The sequence below is a fragment of the Macaca fascicularis genome, chromosome 19, assembly GCF_037993035.2.
Source record: "Macaca fascicularis isolate 582-1 chromosome 19, T2T-MFA8v1.1".
Classification (NCBI taxonomy): Eukaryota; Metazoa; Chordata; class Mammalia; order Primates; family Cercopithecidae; genus Macaca; species Macaca fascicularis.
In genome coordinates, this window is record NC_088393.1 from 8,912,216 (window position 1) to 8,928,468 (window position 16,253).

A 16,253-nucleotide genomic window follows, 5' to 3' on the forward strand; every position below is an offset into this window, starting at 1 on the left:
AGGGGCTAGGGAGAGGCCTAGTTGCGCCGAAGGGGACAAGCGCCTGGGGGACCTCGCGCCCGCTCAAGGCCCTGCCCCTCCAAGTTCCCCGCCCCGCGCCAGGCCCCGCCTCTCCAGGGCCCCAGCCCAGCGCCAGGCCCCACCGTTCTGGGGCGCGCGCCCCGCCCCCGCGGCCCCGCCCCGGCCTCCCCCCACTCAAGCCTTTTTTCCCCTGCTGGGGGCCGAGGCCCGGCCGGGAGCAGAGTCCGGTTGCCTGGAGCGGGCTTTGCGTGCCTGCAGTTGCTCAGGGTACCCCGCCAGGCGTGCCGTCCCCAGCCCCGCCGCAGGCTCTCGGTGCGTCCTGCCGCCTGCGCCCCCAGGTAAGCGAGCGCCCCGCGCCGCGAACACCGCCCCGAACGCCACCTTCACGGCTGGCCCCGGCCTCGCCTCCGCAGCCATGGCGGTCACAGGCGGCCCCCACTCGCAACTGGGCTCCAGCCCCCATCACCCCGCCGGGGACTGTCCCCCTCGGGGCTCCCCATCTGGGCCGTCTCCCCGAGCGGTCCGCGTTGCCCCACGAGGGCCAGGGCGCCGCGGGTGTCCGAGGACGCGGCTGCGAAACGGGCGGGAGCGAGTAGGGGCGATCCTGGCCTCGTGACGCGGGGGAATTCGGATGTGTGAGCCGGGGGAGCGCCCCGTGCCCCCGACGTGCCAGGGCTGGGGACGCAGCTGGGACCCTGGCCTTGGAACCCGCAGCCCGGCCGCGTAGACAGCTTCTGAGAACGGCTTAAACACGTCATTCCAATCCTGAGCTAACGCATCAGGCGGCCGGGGTGAGGTGGAGGTGCCCAGGTGGGGATAATGTCATTTGGCCTGGTTGGACCAGGCAGCGAGGGCTTTTTAGGCCCAGGAAACAGCAAGATTGTGGGGCAGGGCCCAGCCGGGAGTGTGTGCCGAGCAGAAAAGAGGCCAGCGTGGCTGAAACGCGGAGAAGGGAGGGTCGGAGGTGAAGAGTGGTTTGCTGGGGTCTGGGAAGCGGCGAGGAGCGTGTGGAACCCGTTCTCAGGGCGGTGGGGACCAGGGAGGCTTGAAACAGCAGGTGCATGGCGTGATCGGATTGTGTGTTAAGAATATCCCGTGGCCGCTGTGATGGGGATAATTGGAAGGGGGCTGCTGGCCTGACCCGGCTGGAAGGTGTGATAGGAAGTGGGTGAACTGAGAATTCGCTTTGGCAGAGGAGCATCGTCTAATTCTGTCTGTTTGCAAGTGAGGCGTGGGGAACCGATGTTTCTCCTGGGTACTTAGGAGTATATAGAAGAGGCTTTCATTGCTGGGATGGGAGACTTGGGGAGAAGCCGCTCTGGGGGACACAGGGAGGCGGGCAGGGAGAGGCTGTTGTGGTTTGTAAAACCTATGAGATGGGGGAATCACCCGTCGACTCCAGTCTGAGCTCAGACAAGATCTCGGGCATCTGAGCGCAGAGGCCAGAGTGACCCCACTGGGGCGACCTGGGTCTGTTCCATGGGGATAGGGTTCCTGGACTGTGGAACTGCCTTTGAAGCCCTCGGCCTCCCCAGCCTCAAATGGGGGTGGGGGGGGGGGAAGCTGCCTTCCAGGAGCAGCTGCTGTGAATAAACACAGAAGTGGAGCTGCAGGGCTGACTAGAAGCCTCATTCAGTGCACCTGGGCCCCAGCAGGCCCAGCCAGGCGTGGAGGAAGAGGCAGTGAGGACCTCCATTACCTGCTTTTCCAGCTCACCCACTGCCAGCAGAGGTACTTTGAGCCTGGGCGGTGCGTGGGGCGTGGGGGGCGGCCTTGGTCATTGAACTGGCTGTAGGGCCCCCAGGGAAAGGTTGCTGAGCTTCAGTTTACCCATCTGTAAAATGGGTCAGTAGTATGTGAGCCTGGGAGTGTTCATGGATCAATGAAAGCCGAGGTTAGGCAGATCTTGGTGGCAGCCACACCCCTAAGGAACCGTGGAGGGCTCTAATGCCCGGTGAGAGTTTCGGGATGGGTGGACTTCCATTTTCTTCTCTGAGAAATTCACAACAGTGTCCACCTACCGACCCAGGGCTGTCTGCAGGTTGAATAAAGCGGTTGGACCAGTGCCTGGCACAGAATGTCTTGGCTCAGGAGCCACTGGGATGCCTGTAGTTGGCAGGAGAAGTGGGCCCAGGTCCCCCCCTCCCACCCATAGGATGGCATAGAAAGGCAGGTGCCTTGGGAGCTCGCTGCCCTGCCCCTTTCTCTGAGCACCACAAGCTGCTCCCTCTCCCATCAGCTGGGCTTAAGCCCGACCCCCACCCCCCCACCCTCCCACCCCCCCACCCCCCCACCCTCCCACCCCCACCCCCACCCCCCCCACCCCCACCCCCACCCCCCCCACCCCCACCCCCCCACCCCCACCCCCACCCTCCCACAAGCCCTATCCTGCCACTTTGAGTTGAGGGCCTCTGGGTTACTGAGTTCACCACCTCGTGCTTCAGTTTCTCCACCTGTAAAATGGGATAATAGCGGTCATGACCTATAGGTAAAGAGCTGAACACAGTGCCTGGCTGGTGGTGAATACTTGCTAAACAGGCTATTAAAATAGCACGAGAATATCACAGAGCTGGAGGCTATTAAAATATCACAGAGAGGCCAGGTGCAGTGGCTCACGCCTGTAATCCCAGCAATTTGGGAAGCCGAGAATCTGTTGAACCTGGGAGGCGGAGTTTGCAGTGAGCTGAGATCGCGCCATTGCACTCCAGCCTGAGTGACAAAGTGAGACTCTCCAAAAAAAAAAAAAAAAAAAAAAGTCATGCCTGGGGCCAGGGGGAGTCCAGAGAAGTCACCTGACTCAGCCTAAGGAGGAGTCAGGGAAGGCCTCCTGGAGGAGATGATAGTTGGCTGGGTCACTAAGGGTGAGGAGGAGTTAACCAGGCCAAGAGCCCAGTGAGCAAACTGCAGAGGAGAGAAATTGCCAGGGTGCTTGGATGAAAGAACCACAAAGCCAGGGCTGTAAGATCCAGAAGAGGGGAGATGAGGAAGGGCAGAGCTAGCCTGCCAACCTTGAATAAGTATTTGGCATTATTTAGAGCTCAGGGAACAGACTGCAGGGGTCGAAGGCAGGAGCCTGGAGACCAGGATGGAAGGGACTGCACCAGGATAGGGGAGAAATGATGGGGCCAGACCAAGTAAAGGCATTGACGGGTGAGACTTGGCTGGATCTTGGAGAGGTATGGAGAGGCCCGGGGAAGGAAGCAGCTGCTCATGGCAGAGCAGCTTTAGGTACAAATCAGCAATTTGTTCTCAGCATCTGGAAATTGCAATGCCACTAGACACCCAGGTGGTACGGCGTAGGATGGGCTTTGAAGCAAGCTGGGAGCTTGGGAGACAGCAGAAAGAGGGCAGAAGGAAAACCAGGAGTGGGTGGCAAGCTGGGAGCCAAGGAAGCTGCAGCTTTCATAGGAGGAAAGGATCTTTTTTTTTTTTTTTTTTTTTTTTTTTGAGACGGAGTCTCGCTCTGTCGCCCAGGCTGGAGTGCAGTGGCCGGATCTCAGCTCACTGCAAGCTCCGCCCCCCGGGTTTACGCCATTCTCCTGCCTCAGCCTCCCGAGTAGCTGGGACTACAGGTGCCCGCCACCGCGCCCGGCTAGTTTTTTGTATTTTTAGTAGAGACGGGGTTTCACCGTGTTAGCCAGGATGGTCTCGATCTCCTGACCTCGTGATCCGCCCGACTCGGCCTCCCAAAGTGCTGGGATTACAGGCTTGAGCCACTGCGCCCGGCCGAGGAAAGGATCTTGAAACCCCTGTTTGATAATTCAGTAGCAGACATCTTACTTTTTTTTTTTGGAATGGAGTTTCGTTCTTGTCACTCAGGCTGGAGTGCAGTGGTGTGATCTTGGCCCACTTCAACCTCTACCTCCCAGGTTCAAGCAATTCTCCTGCCTCAGCCTCCTGAGTCGCTGGGATTACAGGTGCATGCCACCATACCCGGCTAATGTTTGTATTATTAGTAGAGACAGAGTTTCACCATGTTGGCCAGGCTGGTCTCGAACTCCTGACCTCAGGTGATCCACCTGTCTTGGGCTCCCAAAGTGCTGGGATTATAGCCGTGAGCCACCGCACCCAGCCCGTCTCACTCTCTTTTGTGACTGCTCTTTACCAACCCTGTTTTCTTCCCCACGCCTTTCAGTACGAGCTCTTTTCTTTCTTTGTTGTTTTTTTTTTTTTTTTTTTTTTTTTTTTTGAGACAGGTTCTGGCTCTATCGCCCAGGCTGGAGTGTGATCTTGGCCCACTGCAACCTCCACCTCTCAAGTTTAAGCAATCAGCCTAGGACTACAGGCATGAGCCACCACACCTGGTTAATTTTTGCAATTTTTGTAGTGATTTTGTAGAGTTTCGCCAGTTCCCCAGGCTGGTCTCACACTATTGAGCTCAAATGCCTCAGCCTCCCAAAGTGCTGGGATTACAGGCATGAGCCACTGCACTTGGCCTCTTTCTTTCAAAGGCAGAGTCTTGCTCTGTCCCTCAGGCTGGAGTGCAGTGGTATGATCATAACTCACTGCAGCCTCGACCTCCTGAGCTCAAGTCATCCTCCTACCTCAGCCTCCTGAGAGCTGGGACCACAGGCATGCACCACCATGCCTAGCTAATCGTTAAAAATTTTTTTGTACAGACGAACGGGGGTCTCACTATGTTGCCTGGGCTGGTCTTGAACTCCTGGCCTCAAGCAAGCCTCCAGCCTCAACCTCCCAAAGCACTAGGATTATAGGCATGAGCCACCGCACCTGGCCAGGCACAGGCTTTTCTTTGCCATCCTTGAGTAGGCCCCTCAGACCCATCATGGCTCTGACCAGAGTAGCATAGAGAGGCCTGGCGCAGTGGCTCACGCCTGTAATCCCAGGACTTTGAGAGGCCAAGGCGGGCAGATCACCTGAGGTTAGGAGTTCGAGACCAGCCTGGTCAACATAGTGAAATCCCATCTCTACTAAAAATATAAAAATTAGCCCTGTGTGGTGGCATGTTCCTGTAATCCCAGCTACTTGGGAGGTTGAGACAGGAGAATTGCTTGAACCCAGGAGCCTGAGGTTACAGTGAGCCAAGATCGTACTACTGCACTCCAGCCTGGGTGACAGAGCAAGACACTGTTTCAAAAACAAACAAACAAACAAAAAACAGAGTAGCATAAAAGAGACTTTCCCCTCCCTAAGTCTGGACTCTATATCTTTGTTAATAGGATGCTGTCGCACACACATACACACACTGAACTGCCTGGAACTCAGTTCAGCTTTCCCTTCCTGCCTCCTCCCGGACTCCTAGAGGCGGATTTTAGTCCAGGGTCCCACAACACTGTGTCTGAAGAGTGATCATTTCCTACCAGCCATGCCCGGGGGACCACTTCTGCCCTGTGCCTGGCCCCGCCTTCCTCCCACCCCTGTCCGTCTGTCCATCTGTCCATCTGTCTGTCTCTCATTTGTTCATTCAGCACAGACTTAGGAAGTGTCTGCAATGGGAGGCACGGGGGACAGTCAGCCACAGGAAGCCTTACAGAGCTGATGTCCCTGCAGGGAGAAGGTGATGGGGACAAGGATGAGGCTTGAAGGAGCAGCTCGACATCTGGAGGAAGAGTGCTCCAGGCGGAAGGCCCAGCAGGTGCAAAGGCCCTGAGGCTGGAACATGCCTGGTGTGTTGGAGGAACGGCAATGAGGCCAGGGTGGCTGGAGCAAACTGAGCAAGAAGTCAGAGTAGAGAGAGGAGCAGATGAAGAGGCTGAAGGTCCTTGGGGATCCCCAGTCTAACCACAGCAGACCCTGGAGAGTCCTTGCTCAAGGGGTGAAAGGTTATGGGACCCTACTGCTTTTGCATGGTTACTTTGTCATCCTGTGTGTGCAGTGGTCACCTGTGCTGGGGTGCTCGAACCTTGAAGGCTGAGGAAGCTGGCAGGAGGAAGGAGAGGAGGACCACTCAGTGGCCAATGCTTCTCCCTTTCGCCTCCACGCAATGGGGCTCAGCTGAACTGGGAGAGGGAAGTAGCCAGGGAAGTATACTGATGAGCGTATGGAAGCAGAGGCGATGAAGGGCAGTGGGGAGGAGAGGGAGAAGAGGGAGGAGGAGGAAGCGGAAGCGGCAGCAGTGGCAGCAGCCAGTGGGCAAGCAGCCAGAGCTGGATGGAGGAGCCAGGACGTTCTCAGATAGGTGACGGGAGCCCTAGGGATGCAGGGATGGCAGCCTCATCAGGGGCCTAGAAGACAAACAGCAAAAGCCAAGCAACAGGGCCAGGCGCAGTGGCTCACACCTGTAATCCCAGCACTTTGGGAGGCCGAGGTGGGTGGATCGCCTGAGGTCAAGAGTTCGAGACCAGCGTGGCCAACATGGCGAAACCCTGTCTGCTAAAAATACAAAAATTAGCCAGGTGCAGCAGTGCACACCTGTAGTCCCAGCTACTCAGGAGGCTGAGGCAGGAGAATTGCTTGAACCAGGGAGGCAGAGGTTGTAGTGAGTGAGCCAAGATCACACCACTACAATCCAGCCTATGCAACAGAAACGTGATGAAGAGCAAGGAGACGTTACTTTATTTTGGGTAGTCAGGGCCCCTCTGAAAAGGTGACATTAGGGCTGGGGCCTGAGTGGGAGTGAGTGATGGGCTGAGACAGCAATTGGACTTGTTTACTGCCCTCCTGGAAACCCCTCATTCAGCGGGAAGACAGACGTGTCCCTGTCAGTTACGAGGCAGATTAACCAGGGTGCAAGGAAAGCAATCAGAGACACTGAAGGCAAGGACAGGCTTTTTTTTTTTTTTTTTTTTTTTTTTTTTGAGACAGAGTCTTGCTCTGTCTGTCGCCCAGGCTGGAGTGCAGTGGTGCAATCTCGGCTCACTGCAAGCTCCGCCTCCCGGGTTCACGCCATTCTCCTGCCTCAGCCTCCTGATTAGCTGGAACTACAGGTGCCCACCACCATGCCGGCTAATTTTTTGTATTTTTTAGTAGAGACGGGGTTTCACTGTGTTAGCCAGGATGGTCTTGAACTCCTAACCTCGTGATCCACCTGCCTCGGTTTCCCAGAGTGCTGGGATTACAGGCGTGAGCCACCACGCCTGGCCTTTTTTTTTTTTTTTTTTTTTTTTTTTTTTTAATGTATTTTTAATAGAAATGGGGTTTCAGCATGTTAACCAGGATGGTCTTGATCTCCTGACATGGCGATCTGCCCGCCTCGGCCTGGCCTTTTTTTTTTTTTTTTTCCCCCAAGACAGAGTCTCGCTCTGTCGCTCAGGCTGGAGTACAGTGGCGCAATCTCAGTTCGCTGCAATCTCCACCTCCTGGGTTCAAGCGATTCTCCTGTGTCAGCTTCATGAGTAGCTGGGATTACAGGTGTCTGCTACCACGCCTGGCTAATTTTTGTATTTTTTTTTTTTTTCTTTTTCGAGACAGACTCTTGCTCTGTCGCCCAGGCTGGAGTGCAGTGGCATGATCTCAACTCACTGCAAGCTCTGCCTCCCAGGTTCATGCCATTGTCCTGCCTCAGCCTCCCGAGCTGCTGGGACTACAGGTGCCCGCCACCATGCCTGGCTAATTTTTTTCTATTTTTAGTAGAGACGAGGTTTCACCGTGTTAGCCAGGATGGTCTCGATCTCCTGACCTCATGATCCGCCCACCTCGGCCTCCCAGAGTGCTGGGATTACAGGCGTGAGCCACCGCAACTGGCTAATTTTTGTATTCTTTTGTAGAGATGGGGTGTTGCCATGCTGGCCAGACTGGTCTTGAACTCCTGGTCTCAAGTCATCTGCCCGCCTCATCCTCCCAAAGTGCTGGGATCTGCATTTGGCCTTTCTTTTTTGTTTTTATTTTTATTTTGAGACAGAATCTCACTCTGTCACCCAGGTTGGAGTGTGCAGTGGTACTATCTTGGCTCATCGCAACCTTTGCCTTCCAGGTTCAAGTGATTCTACTCCCTCAGCCTCCCAAGTAACTGGATTACAGGCACGTGCCACCACACCCACCTAATTCTTGTATTATTACTAAAGATGAGGTTTCGCCATGTTGGCCACGCTGGTCTTAAACTCCTGACCTCAGGTGATCTACCTGCTTTGGCCTCCCAAAGCACTGGGATTACAGGCATGAGCCACTGCGCATGACCAAGGAGAGGCTCTTGACCCAGGCTGGGAGTCTTCGAGACTTCCTGGAGGCAGCCACAGGTAAGCTGCCCCCTTGAAGGTTTAACCATGCCAGGCATCAGATAACGGAATGCTGAACAGTGACTTAGAGGGAGCGGCCCAGGCAAAGACCTGGCATCTGGGAATGGCATCGGAGCGACATTCCTAAAACTGAAGCAGACTCTGGGAATCCGCCCGTGGAGACCCTAGGCTGAGAACCTCAGAGTCAAGGTGGCTGTGGGAGGGCAAACAGTGAGGCCAGGACAGGGCGGTGGGCTTGACCAGGTCACAAAGGCCTCAAATGCCAGGTCAGGAGCCACAGGGAGCCTCCCAGGAGATCTTGAGATGGAGAAGGGATAGGCTTGTACTCAGAGCCACTGCTGAGAGTGGGATGGACTCCATCTGTGTGTATCCCAGTGGAGGGGTGGTCCTGGACCGTCATCTGAAGAGGAAGCGCTTTGCCTCCAGTTACACAAACACCTCTGGCCCTTAAAGGGACCGTAGGTAGCCTCTGCCTCCCCACTGGAGGCCCTTCTCTGTGCTAACCCATCCAACCCAGAGGGCTGACGGAAGACGTGTGCTCTGTGGGGGTCTCTGTGGCTTCTTTCTTCACTAGATGGACGGGTATCAAGATAGTGACTTGAGGCCAGGTGTGGTGGCTCATGCCTGTAATCCCAGAACTTTGGGAGACCGAGGCAGGAGGATCACTTGAGGCCAGGAGTTCGAGACCAGCCTGGCCAACATGGTAAAACCCCATCTCTACTAAAAATACAAAAATTAGCTGGGCGTGGTGGCAGGTGCCTGTGGTCCCAGCGACTTGGGAGGCTGAGGCAGGAGAATCACTTGAATCCAGGAGGTGGAGGTTGCAGTGAGCCTAGTTCGTGCCATTACACTCCAGCCTGGGTGACAGAGCAAGACTTCATCTCCCGCAAAAAAAGATGGCGAATTGATTTCACAGAGGACTCCAGCTGCCTGAGCCACCCTGCAGGATAGGAGCAGGCTCTGAGGTCCACAGATTGCTAATATCTCAACCCACTGCCCCCAGCTCCTCTGAGATCCGGGCAGGACTGCAGGCCCATATAGGTTCAGATGGATGCCTGGAGGCCGGACACAGTGGCTTGCATCTGTCATCCCAACACTTTGAGAGGCTGAGGCTCAAGAAAGGCTTGAGTCCAGGAGTTCGAGACCAGGCTGGGCAACATAGTGAGACCCTATCTCTATAAAAAAAAATTTTTTTTTAATTAGCTGGGTGACGGCTGGGCACAGTGGCTTGTGCCTGTAATCCCAGCACTTTGGGAGGCCAAGGCGGGTGGATCACCTGAGGTCAGGAGTTTGAGACCAGCCTGACCAACACGGTGAAATCCCATCTGTACTAAAAATACAAAAAAATTAGCCAGGTGTGGTGGCACATGCCTGTAACTGCAGCTACTCAGGAGGCTAAGGCAGAAAAATTGCTTGAACCCGGGAGGCGGAGGTTGCAATGAACCAAGATCTGCCATTGCACTCCAGCCTGGGCAACAAGAGCAAAATTCTGTCTCAAAAAAAAAATTAGCTGGGTGTAGTGGCCTGGGCGCCTGTAGTCTCAGCTACTTGGGAGGCTGACGCAGGGGAATCATTTGAACCCAAGAGTTCGAGGCTGCAGTGAGTGATGATCACGCCACTGCACTCCAGCCTGGGCAACAGAGTGGAATCCTGTCTCTGGGGGGAAAAAAAAAAAAAAAAAAAAAGTTTGTTAAGTGGATGCCTGGGGACCCTGGAGCTCCATGGCTGCTGCCCTCACCCTGTTGTTTTACCCCCTCTCAGATGGTACCGTCTTAGAATTCCACGCCTGGAATTTGCCCACCTGACTCTCCTCACCCCCTCCCACCCCTAGGCTGTGTGTCTCCGTATTCCTGCCCAAGCAGGCAGTTTCCAGATCTACCCCAGATACTCATTCCAACCTGCCACACTCACCCCTTGAAGACACCCTACCCAGACCTCAGCACCCCTCCCCCAGGCTCCTCTCTCTGCCACCTCCTCCACCATCAGCCTCCGTATCTCTCTCTCTTCTTTTTTGGAGACAGAGTCATGCTCTGTTACCCAGGCTGGAATGCAGTGGTGCGATCTCGGCTCACTACAACCTCCGCCTCCCGGGTTCAAATGATTCTCTTGCCTCAGCCTCCTGAGCAGCTGGGATTACAGGCATGCACCACCATGCCCCACTAATTTTTGTATTTTTAGTAGATCTGGGGTTTCACCATGTTGGCCAGGCTGATATGGAACTCCTGGCCTCAGGTGATCTGCCTGCCTCAGCCTCCCAAAGTGCTGGGATTATAGGCATGAGCCACCGCGTCCGGCTGAGCCTCTCTACCTGTTCTGACCCAGCTTCCCCACTCTGGCCACTGTCACCTGCAAGAGGCCAACCAGCCTCTGAGTGACCTCCAGGGACGGGACAGCCTCCAAGGGCAACCCACATTGCCAGGAGAGCTCCTAGAATCGCTCCCTCCTGAAATCTCTGCCACCTTCCCATGGCATCAAGGCTGAGGGCTTCCGTTACTGCTGCTGCTGTTTTTGTTTTTGTTTTTGTTTTTTTTGAGACGGAGTCTCACTCTGTCGCCTGGGCTGGAGAGCAGTGGTGCAACCTCAGCTCACTGCAAGCTCCGCCTCCCAGGTTCACGCCATTCTCCTGCCTCAGCCTCCCGAGTAGCTGGGACTACAGGCGCCCGCCACCACTCCCGGCTAATTTTTGTGTATTTTTTTTTTTTTAGTAGAGATGGAGTTTCACCCTGTTAGGATGGTCTCGATCTCCTGACCTCGTGATCCGCCCGCCTCAGCCTCCCAAAGTGCTGGGATTACAGGCATGAACCACCGCACTTGGCCTGTGTTTGTTTGGTTTTTTTTAAACAGACAGGGTCTCGCCGTGTTGCTCAGGTTGGTCTTGAACTGCTAGGCTCAAGCAATCCTCCCGTCCCAGCCTCCCAAAGTATCGGAATTACAGGTGTGAGCCACTGCACCTGGTTCTGCTGCTGTGTCCTTCAAGGCATGGTAACAGATACTTGCTAACATCCCCTAGAATCTGGAGTGCCCAAGGCCAGGGCTGGCAGCCTTGCCAGCATCAGGAACTGGCCAAGACTGCACTTTGCTTTGTTTTGTTGTATTTGTTTTCATGGCTAGCCTCTGTACATGATGCCAATGCTGGCTTGCTCTTTTGGGGGAGACGGAGGGAGAGAAAGCGTCTTCTGAAAATAAATGTATTTCGGTAAACAAACAATGTGAGCCTTTTCACATTTTTTTTCTTATTTATTTTTTTGAGACGGAATCTTGCTCTGTCACCCACGCTGGAGTGCAGTGGCACGATCTTGGCTCACTGCAGCCTCCACTTCCCAGGATCAAGCGATTCTCCTGCCTTGGCCTCCCGAGTAGCTGGGATTACCATGCCTAACTAATTTTTTTGTATTAGTAGAGACAGGGCTTCACCACGTTGAGGTCAAACTCATGACCTCAAGTGATCCGCCCTCCTCAACCTACCAAAGTGCTGGGATTACAGGCATAAGCCACCACACCCAGCCTAACATTTTATTTTATATTTACATTTTTTCTTTTTCTTTTTTCTTTTTTTTTTTTTTTTTTTTGAGATGGAGTCTCGCTCTGTCCCCCAGGCTGGAGTGCAGTGGTGTAATCTCAGCTCACTGCAACCTCGGCCTCCCGGGTTCAAGCGATTCTCCTGCCTCATCCTCCTGAGTAGCTGGGATTACAGGCACCTGCCATCATGCCCAGCTAGTTTTTGTATTTTTTTGTAGAGATGGGGTTTCACCATGTTGGCCAGGCTGGTCTTGAACTCCTGACCTCAGGTAATCAGCCTGCCTCGGCTTCCCAAAGTGCTGGGATTACAGGCATGAGCCACTGTGCCTGGCCTAAAATTTTATTTTTATACATAGGGTCTTGTTCTGTCACTCAGGCTGGAGTGCAGCGGTGCAATCGTAGCTCACTGCAGCCTTGACCTCCTGGGCTGAAAGAGGTCCTCCTGAGGAGCTGGGACTGCAGGCGTGTAGTACCATGCCCAGCTAATTTTTAACTTGTTTGTTTGTTTTTTAGGGACGGGGTCTCACTATCTTGCCCAGGCTGGTCTGGAACTGCTGGGCTCAAGTGATCCTCTTGCCTCACCCTCCAAGAAGTACTGGGATTACAGGTGTGACTCACTGTGCCTAGCCAGCATGAACTTTTTTTTTTTTTTTTTTTTTTGGAGATGGAGTTTCGCTCTCATTGCCCATGCTGGAGTGCATTGGTGCGATCTCGGCTCACCGCAACCTCTGCCTCCCAGTTTCAACGATTCTCCTGCTTCAGCCTCCTGAGTAGCTGGGATTACAGGCATGCGCCACCACACCCAGCTAATTTTGTATTTTTAGTAGAGACGGGGTTTCGCCATGTTGGCCAGGCAGGTATCAAACTCCTGACCTTAGGTGATCCACCTGCCTCAGCCTCCCAAAGTGCTGAGATTACACACGTGAGCCACTGTGGCTGGCCAGCATGAGTCTTTGGAAGGAGAGCAGTGAGTGCCTCATAGCACAGGTGGAAGAGGGATGGGGGAAAAGTGGCCAAGAGGGTCGTGGAAAAACCTGAAACTGGAGCTCAGTTGTTCTCTGGGATCCTGGGTGCCCCGGTCTCAGTTGAGCCTTTTATTCATTTGTGCAGTCAGTAGACAGTTCCCTGCCACCCGTCGTGTGTCAGGTGCTGGGAAAATGGAGAGGTCCCCATCACCAGGATGTGGGGAAAGATAGTTGTCCCTGGCTGGGTGCAGTGGCTCACATCTATAGTCCTAGCACTTTGGGAGGCCGGGAGTGGGAGGATCACTTGAGGCCAGGTGTTTGAGACCAGCCTGGGAAACATAGGGAAACCCTGTCTGTACCAAAAAAAAAAAAAAATTAGCTGGGCATGGCGGCATGTACCTGGAATCCTAGCACTTTGGGAGGCTGAGGCAGCAGGATCACTTGAACCCAGGAGTTTGAGACCAGCCTGGGAAACATAGTGAGACCTCGTCTCTATAATTTTTTTTTTAATTATTATTTTAAATTGGCCGGGCCAGGCACAGTGGCTCATGCCTGTAATCCTGGCACTTTGGGAGGCTGAGGTGGGTGGATCTCTTGAGCTCAGGAGTTCGAGACCAACCTGACCAACATGGTGAAACCCTGTCTCTACTAAAAATATACAAAATTAGCCGGGCATGGTGGCACACGCCTGTAATCCAATCTACTCGGGAGGCTGAGGCAGGAGAATCACTTGAACCTGGGAGGCGGAGGTTGCAGTGAACCAAGATCTCACCATTGTGCTCCAGCCTGGGCAACAGGCTGTCTTTAAAAAAAAAAAAAAAAAAAAAAAAAAAAGCTGGGCGTGGTAATCCCAGCTACTCAGAAAGTTGAGGTGGGAGGATCACTTGAGCCTGGGAAGTCAAAACTGCAGTGAACTTTGATCATGCCACTGCACTTCAGCCTGGGCAACAAAGCAAGACCCTGTCTCAAAAACAAAAACACAAAAAACAGTTGTCCATGGCTGGGCACAGTGGCTTATTCCTGTAATCCCAGCATTTTGGAAGGTTGAGGCAGGTGGATCATTTGAAATCAGGAGTTCGAGATCAGCCTGACCAAGATGGTGAAGCCCTGTCTCTACTAAAAATACAAAAAAAATTAGACAGGCATCATGGTGCATGCCTGTAGTCCCAGATACTTGGGAGGCTGAGGCAGGAGAATCGCTTGAACCTGGGAGGTGGAGGGTGCAGTGAGCTAACATCACACCACTGCACCTCCAGCCTAGGCGACAGAGCAAGACTCTGTCTTTAAAAAAAACAAAACAAACAAAAAAAAAGGCCAGGCATGATGGCTCACTCCTGTAATCCCAGCACTTTGGGAGGCCGAGGCGGGCAGATCACAAGGTCAAGGGTTCGAGACCAGCCTAATTAGCCGGGCGTGGTGGCACGCGCCTGTAATCCCAGTTACTCAGGAGAATCGCTTGACCTGGGAGGTGGAGATTGCAGTGAGCAGAGATTGTGTCACTGCACTCCAGCCTGGGCGACACAGCGAGACTCCACACTGTTGCCCCTGAGAAAGATGAGGTAGGAGAACCAAGGGGGGAGTGTCCCCTGATCCAGCTCAGGGGCAATTGGTAGGCCCTCCTAGAGGAACTGTCTGTTGAACAGGGTCGTGAAGAGCTGGGAAGAATTTGACAGGCTGAAGGGGGGGGGGCATTACTGGTAGGGAAATGGCATTTGCCAAGGTCCATTTGCTGAGGAGCACAGTGCCAGGCCAGTGGGAGCACTTACAGGATTTGAAACGGCAGGTCTGATTTGCAGGCAAGAAGAAAGACCTCTGGGTGCTGAGTGGGGAGGCGGCTACCATGATTCAATCAAGAAATGGGGGCCGTGGAAATTGGTCAGAGGAGGGACCATCATGGGAAAGACGGATGCAATCCCAGGGCTTAGTGAGGAGTTGAGTGCCAAGAGGGTGTGAGATGGAGTCAGAGATGACTCTCAGAATTTTGTCCCTGAAGACTGGGTGGAGGGTGACATCTTGGCCAAGAAGCCAGGGGAGGAGGAAAGCAGGCTCTGTGGGAGATGACTTCAGTCCTGACGTGTGTGGGCAGCACGCAGATGGGAGGTGTTGGGGGAAGCGGGTTTGACTTTGGCAGGATGGCGACCTGGGAGCAGCGGAAATCTGGAAACTGACAGCATGGACGTGCTGACCGCAGCTTCCAGGCAGGTGAATTTCCCGGGGAGAGTGGATGGTGTGAGGGGATCCAGGACTGGCATAGTTTAGGGAGAAAAACCGGCACAAATTAGAGAAAATGGCCGAGAGGAGGGGAAGCAGGAGGTCATGATTCTGCAAAGGAGGGACGGACAAGGGGAGGAGATGCTACAAGGGTCCCAGTTTCATGCTTAGAGGAATTGACCACTTGGGATTGGCCATGGGAGGCTGTGACTGATGGCCAAAAGCCAAAGACTGGAGTAGTTGGGTGGGGACAGAGAGGTGGCAGTGGACAATGAATAGAAGCATGAAGGCAAGTCCTGTTTTCCAGTAATCTTTTTTTTTTTTTTTTTGAGACAAGTCTCACTCTTGTCCCCAGTCTGGAGTGCAATGGAGCGATCTCGGCTCACTGCAACCTCCGCCTCCTGGGTTCAAGCGATTCTCCTGCCTCGGCTTCTCAAGTAGCTGGGATTACAGGCACCCGCCACCATGCCCAGCTAATTCTTGTATTTTTAGTAAAGACAGGGTTTCACCATGTTGACCAGGCTGGTCTTGAACTCCTAACCTCAGGTGATCCGCCCACCTCGGCCTCCCAAAGTGCTGGGATTACAGGCATGAGTCACCGCACCCAGCCGTGTTTAAATAATTCTGAGGCTACTGCTGATGAGCTGAGTGTCTCTGGGCCCATGTCCGTCTGGAATGCCCGGTGCCACAGAACTGGGGTCAAAGTATTGCCTGGCTATTTGTCAGCTATGTGACCCTGTGTAGGTGATCCGGCATCTCTCCAAGACTCAGTTTGTTTATCTGTGAAATGAGAATGGTGACCGGGCACGGTGACTCATGCCCATAATCCCAGCACTTTGGGAGGCCGAGGTGGGTGGATCACTTAAGTTCAGGAGTTCCAGACCAGCCTGGCCAACATGGTGAAACCCCGTCTCTATGAAAAAATGCAAAAATTAGCCAGGTGTGGTGGCACATGCTTATAATCCCAGCAACTTGGGAGGCCAAGGCGGGAGAATCGCTTGAACCCGGGAGGTGGAGGTTGCAGTGCGCCGAAATCACACCACTGCACTCCACTCCAGCCTGGGTGACAGAGCAAGACTGTCTTAAAAAAAAAAAAAAAAAAAAAAAGGTAACAGTATCTTCCTCAGGGTGTGGCTGATATTTCCAATGCAGGGAGGTAAGGGTTTGTTCCTGGGTAAGCATCTGATGGATAATGCCTGGGATGGTACCAGCGCTATTGGCCGCTGGTGCCTTAGGATAATCCAGGTGTGGGTGTGGGCAAAAGCCTGCTCTCCCACAGAACAGTCTGGCTTTGCACCTGCTTGGCCCTATGTGAATCTGCCTCCATGTATGCTGTCACCAGGGAGCAGCACAGGGGCCCAGGGGCAACAACTGGTGGGAGAAGGAGGGGCAGATGTTAAAG

The 16,253-nt window shown here is 54.1% G+C and overlaps 1 protein-coding gene across 28 annotated transcripts in view; it reads left to right on the forward strand.

The window, feature by feature from the left end:
* The first annotated feature begins 213 nt into the window (after window positions 1-213).
* CERS4 (ceramide synthase 4) overlaps window positions 214-16,253 on the forward strand; it is a 50,898-nt gene continuing 34,858 nt past the window's right edge. For 19 of the 28 annotated variants that reach the window (XR_012428319.1, XR_012428321.1, XR_012428318.1 and 16 more), the window contains exon 1: window positions 214-359. The gene's annotated coding sequence lies outside the window, so the exon portion shown is untranslated. Of the gene's footprint in view, window positions 360-536; window positions 832-1,595; window positions 1,753-5,532; window positions 5,649-14,760; window positions 14,843-16,253 lie in introns of those variants that run through there. The other 9 variants (XR_012428328.1, XM_045378657.3, XM_045378658.3 and 6 more) reach the window with 6 other exon arrangements.